We start from the raw sequence: 6000 nt of genomic DNA, 5'->3' as shown, positions 1-6000 counted from the left end.
TACCATAAGAAATTTCAATCTATGTTGTACATAGACTCTTCTAGAAAGATAAGTTGCATGTAGGAAAGAAATTACTTGGCAAATATATGTTAACATAAGAAAATAGCTTTGCTCACAGGCACTTTTTACTTTTAATGGAAAACTGCAAGAGGCATATAAACGTTTTTCAAAGACTTAGTTCATTCAGTTTAATGCCATGTAATGCCACTGGTTGCCATAGGGCTGTTCTAGCCCCCAGTTTTGGCTCTTAGCTATTTTTAATCTGAAATTTTGAAACTAATCTACCAAAGAGTCTACCAGTACCTATTTAAAGCAATGGTTCCCAGCTGGACAAAGAGAGAAAATGACACAAATACTCTTATTTTCTTTTGCTTTTAAAAGGACCATGTGCATAGAAAATGGTGCAGATGTTTTGGTCATTCCACCCCAAGCCACAGACAGCCATGCAAAGGAGATCCCAGGCCTGTCTCTGAGTCCGCTAGCAATAACAGATCTGCAGCTGCAGATGCCACACCAGCAGTGGCTGTGGTGGCAAGGCAGAGACCTGGTCAGGCCAGGGAGATGGTGGGTTCCTGGCAGTTTATACCAGGAGGAGGTTCTGGGTGCGAGGGAAGAGTACGGTACCCAGCTGCTAGTCACGGGGGCAGGTTGGAGTCCCAGAAAGGGCAGTGTCACGCGGCAGGTATGTGCATGGGAAGCTCAGAGAGATATTGCTTAATGAGTCTGCAGCGTGCCAGTCTTTGCATTGGCATGAGTCAACCATTTGGTTTTTAATCTCTTCCTCTGCATGCATAGTGACTATTCATGAGAGGATTACTATGAAGTGCCCTGAAACGAAATGACATGTTTAGGATCTCATAGCTACATGAATAAAAGTCACAGGCAAGCTTGGATAACACAAAAAAGATGCAGCCTTGTTCACATTTTCCAGAAAGTGACTTGAAAGATCAAATGCTCAGTGTCACACTCTTACTCACATTTATCCAACATCAGTTCTAAAAGTTCAATTGCTGTTGCCAGTACATAAGCAAAATACCTCACATGGATGTCACCTTTCAAGATCACCTTGTTCTTACAGGTCAAGACATCAAGCAATGGGAGCAGGTGATCACATCAGCAGAAAAAGTAGACAAGCCAGTATCTTCTGCAGATCTAATTTTTTAAAGTGTTCTAAACAAGCATGTGCCTGCCTGGATTTACCCTGTAAGATAATATAATACCCAGCTGTGTAACTACAGGATTACTGCTTGCCAAAATAAGACTCCTGTAAAGCTGAAGTTTTATGTGGATCCAGGTACATCAGGCTCACCCTCGTCTCCAGAGCACATTTTGCAATGCTTCACAGTTACACACACATGCTCAGCAAAACAAGATCCCTTCTACTGGGAGTGAGGGGAACAGGAGCATGGCAGCTCACTGCCAGCCTAAAGAAAGAGGAAAATGAGTCACAGTCATTAAATAGGTCGTTTCCACTTTGTGTAAAAGTGCTCTTCTAATAGCCAGGTTAACCTCTGAAATAAGGAACTTTCTGGGCTCCAGTTTTCTTCTGTGCTTGCCGTTTCTGCTCCAGATAATTGAGGAAAAGTAAGGAAAAAATCCCTGTATAGATGATTGGTGTTTTCAGCTGATGAGTACACGATTGTGGATTCTAGTGAAATTATTCTAACTCCCACTGATTGAACATGTGGTTTAGTTTTGTTTCATGCATCTATGTAGCTTCTTTAAAAAAAAAAAAAAAAACAACAACCCTCTGTAGCAGCTGTGTTGGCTTCTGCTAATATTTGCTTCCCTTACAGAAAAACCTAAAGAGTTCAGCAAAAGATGAAAACTCTTTCTTTGTTTTTATTTCAAATCCTGTCTTTGAAATGTGAGTTTCTGCTGGAAGGCGGAATACAAGCTTATCTGTAGTGAGTGGGAGGTTGTAGTATTGGATCTTCTTTCAGGAAGCCTCTTTGACCGCAAACAGAGTCAAAGCATTTTGGCCATCAAGCTCCCCAAAACAGGGGGCTTTACAGCATTTGAAGATTTAGAGATAAAAATGTTTCTTCAGGAAATTTCTCAAAGATGGAGGGGTGGTATCTTTATTATTGCTGTTGTTTTGTTGTAGCAGATAGACTGATGTCTGGAGACACTGTCCCTGCTGGAAAATTGATTATGGTTCAGTTTTGAAAAGTGGGCGTTTCCTCTGCTTTTAGTTACCGTATTAGGTTTTCATAAGAAAAAAAACAACTTGTTTCTCATGTTCCTGTTACTTCCCTGAAAGCTCTGTGTCACAACAGCTTACTGAATGTGAAGCAAGCTGCTGCTGCTTTTTTTTCCCCCCGCTGTAGGAAACAGTTGCTTTAGGACTGATTCTGGTAACCTGATACCACTTGATGTATTTTTGCTGGAATATGGAGCCTACATAAATTGCACCATAAGCAAATTTCTTTATAATGGAAGGATCGGGAAGCTGCAGCTTGGCAGGCCGTTTCATTGGTGTGGTTTTTTTAAGGTGGATTTTCCAGACGCTTTTTAACAGATGATATTGGAGACTTTTGCAAAAGGTGTTAGGAATATGCATTTGTCACTGTTTGTATGGAGTGGAGCATCCCACCTGCAGACAAAACGCTCTACATTCAGAAAAGATCCTACGTGCCTGACAGACACCACTCCACAACCTGAAAGAAAAACTGCGGTTATTTTCCCTTCTCAATGTGCTTAATTATTTGTTATCAGCTCTACAGGAGCCCAGAGGCCCCTGCTGAAATCAAGTCCAGTCTTTGCATGGTCTCAAATACTAGTGGAAAGTTAGTCCCCTCTCCCACAGGAATGAACTGACAAAAAAATCTACAAAAAGTGGTAAAAAACTTTTACATTTCATTAAACCAAAACATCCTTCCTTTCTGAGTGGGACACAATAGTTGATATAGGGACTTATTTAGATACAGGGTGGGCATAAGTAGGCGACTCTGGTGTGGCATGGTGTGGGCAGGGGCTATTCTAGTGCTGGTCTCAAAAAGGAGCTGGAGCAGAACTTCAAGCAGAAGAGTTTCCTCCCAGCTGAGCAAAAGCTTCTGTAGATTATGGCTAGAATGAGATCAAGTAAACTCACTGGATCCATTGCATGCAGAGTGTATGTCGGGATTCCCCTTCCATTTGAGCATGTTGTTCCTCACCAGTAAGCCAACCATGAGCTCCAAAAATTTTTCTTTTAAATTGTTTGCTTTCAAAGTAATGTTTATTAAAGGAGCCGGGGGAGACTGAAATCCTTTGGGCATCCCCGGGGCATATATAACAAGCGTAGCTGTCAGAGAAGCTTCCCCAGGCTGCCCTGCCAGCAGATATTTGGATCTTGCAGGGCTTCACCTCTGAGCAAAAAGGAGAAGTAAGCCTCGAGGTGCCTTTATTTCCTTATTGCCCCTGGGGACACTGTCAAACAAGGGTGCCAGAGGAACCGAACAGGCGCCTACAACGCTCGTGCCATAGCTGCTAACCAAACTCACCGAGGTGACAAGGCAGAGGGTAGGTGCAGCAGTCCTGGCTGCTGGTCCCCACGGCGCGGGCTGAGGTGCTGGGGAATGCTCTGAACTATGCAGACCATGCAACCTCTGTCACCACATCGTCTGAACGGGAGAGCTCCATTACAACTCATTAAAGCTCCCCGACCATTCAGACTTGATCGTGTTGTCATTACAGTATTATCTGTCCCCAAGATATTGCAGAGTGGTGCACCTTCTGCCAGCTCTTCCTCTGGCTACGGCACGCGAATGCATGTTGCACAGGGCTGAGCTGTTTGTCAGGCTGTGCCGCACGGGAATTTCTCCTGATAAGGTAAACCCTCATGATCTGCCCAGAAGTGGAGCCTAGCCCTCCAGAAGGAAGGAAAGGAGGAGATTCCCACTTTATTCCTTCCATTGGAAAGAATGCTGCCCAGTGATCAGATTGAAGTAAACAGGAGGTAGGAGGCTGGAATGCACCTCTTGCCTTTTCAGCTCCTGGCCCCTGCCTCGGGAACCCTTTGTCATCTCACAGCATTTATTCCAGGCTTACCAAGAATCAGAAAGGCATCTGGGTTTTGGGCTTCTGCTGCTAAATAACTTGAGTGATGATGAATGAGTACTCTAAACTTACAGCACATTGCTTCATTCATCTCCAAAACTCTTAACAGGAATATCCCTGGGCTCCTTGGAAACTCAGTGTTCATAAATTGCTTTAAGAGCCTTTCCTCAAAGGCTGTAAAGACACAAAACATATCTTCTTGTTATGTACAAACGGCGTAATAACCATAAATCCAGGTTATGATTCCACAGACAAGTGGTAAAGACCAGCTCAAATTCACACTGCTCGGGGTTGGTCCATCCTGGAGTAGGCTGGCTGTGTCCGTGCCGTGCTGCTGTCTTTGGCCTAGGTTTCCTCTAGGTACTGTGTAGCATAATTGTGGCTGTGAAATTTAGCTTTTCTTTTATGTGTAACTTTTTTGAGTTCAAGTCTCCGAAATAACCTGATCTCCTGACAAATTACCCGACGAGAAAATCCTTCGAAAAGTCTCAGAGACTCCCGTTCAAAGACATGATTACGAGAAACGAAGCCGTGCATCATCACGTAATGACGATGATGATTATTATAATGATTATTATATAATCATTACATATAATCATTGGAATAATTATAAGGGTCCTATCCCTTAATCTTATGCTTTAACTACTCAAAAATGAGGGTACAGACTTAAAAAGCCCTTCTTAAAAATATATGTTTAGAATATGGGGCAACCTAGTTTCCCTAGGCAAAAGACAGTCTCTGCTGCTGCTAACTTCTAAGGAGGAGCTGGTGTGTGCCTGCAGGGGGGATTTCCCCAAAACTTAGCACCTGGGGATCCCAGCCCTCAGACACTGACACTTTGCATACACCCCCAGCTCTGGGGGTTGCCCCAGGTCATCTCAGCTTGTGGCTACTCATAGCCAGTAGTTCTGGGATTATTTTTTTTTATATTTCATTTGTATTTTCATAATGTGTAACAAAGACAGGGGTGGTTTTTGAAACCAATTTTTCAGATCACGTTCATTTGTCTCCCAGATTCTTAAGTAGTGGCGGCTGAGATCATACTTCTTTCCTCATGGATGTCTTACACTCTACAAGGGCCAGAAACTAGGTGTGAGGCAAGAGGCGTAATGGAGGGGCAAAACGTGTCATTTCACTGTAGCTGTGCAGAAAATAGTCAGGTGCTGCAAACAAGTATTAGGGAAGCAGCACAGCTCTAAAGGGGCATGTGGCGAAGGAGCCAGGGAGGTAACACACCTAGTGCAGAGATATCCTGGCATAAGCTTATGCCAGGAAAGTCCTTGAGCCACAGGAATTCCCATAGATCCACCAGATTTGAAGATCTGTTGCATTTGTGCTCTAATAAAAGAAGGAAATCAATTAGGAAGCAGTCCGGTTAACTGAATTTTATTCTTTACTGGAATTTTACTCTTAATTTTGGTTGAGTTTTTGGTTTTACTGCCTTGGTCTATGTCCTCTTGTTACAAATTTAATGTTTCCTTTTTCACTTTTGTAACCTTTTTTCTTGGTGTGCAGAAATCTGAGTAAGAGTGAAGTTATCCCATAGGGACACACAAAGGAAAGACAAGGACAGAATGAAACTAGAAAGAGTGTTTTGATAGAAAGCATGGTATATCTAACAATGTATTTCTTCTCTGAAAGAGTTGTCAGCCACTTGAATAGGCTACCCAGGGAGGTGGTTGAGTCCTCATCCCTGGATGTGTTTAAGAAAAGGGTGGATGAACTACTTAGGGATATGGTTTAATGGGGGATTAGGGACGGTTGGACTGGATGATCTCTAAGGTCTTTTCCAACCTAGAAATCTATGAATCTATGAGTGTGTAACTGGCAACAGGATATTGGTCATGTGGGGTTTTTCTGGAGAATACCTTCCAAACAAGGCTCAGAGACAAGCTGAAGTAGTCATCTAAGGGTGCTTTGAGATTTAGGTGCCAATGATAGCCTGACATGAAAGCACTC

Source organism: Tauraco erythrolophus, chromosome 2, assembly GCF_009769465.1.
Source record: "Tauraco erythrolophus isolate bTauEry1 chromosome 2, bTauEry1.pri, whole genome shotgun sequence".
NCBI lineage: Eukaryota > Metazoa > Chordata > Aves > Musophagiformes > Musophagidae > Tauraco > Tauraco erythrolophus.
The sequence above is the reverse complement of the archived record's forward strand: the minus strand, read 5'-3'. Positions refer to the sequence as shown.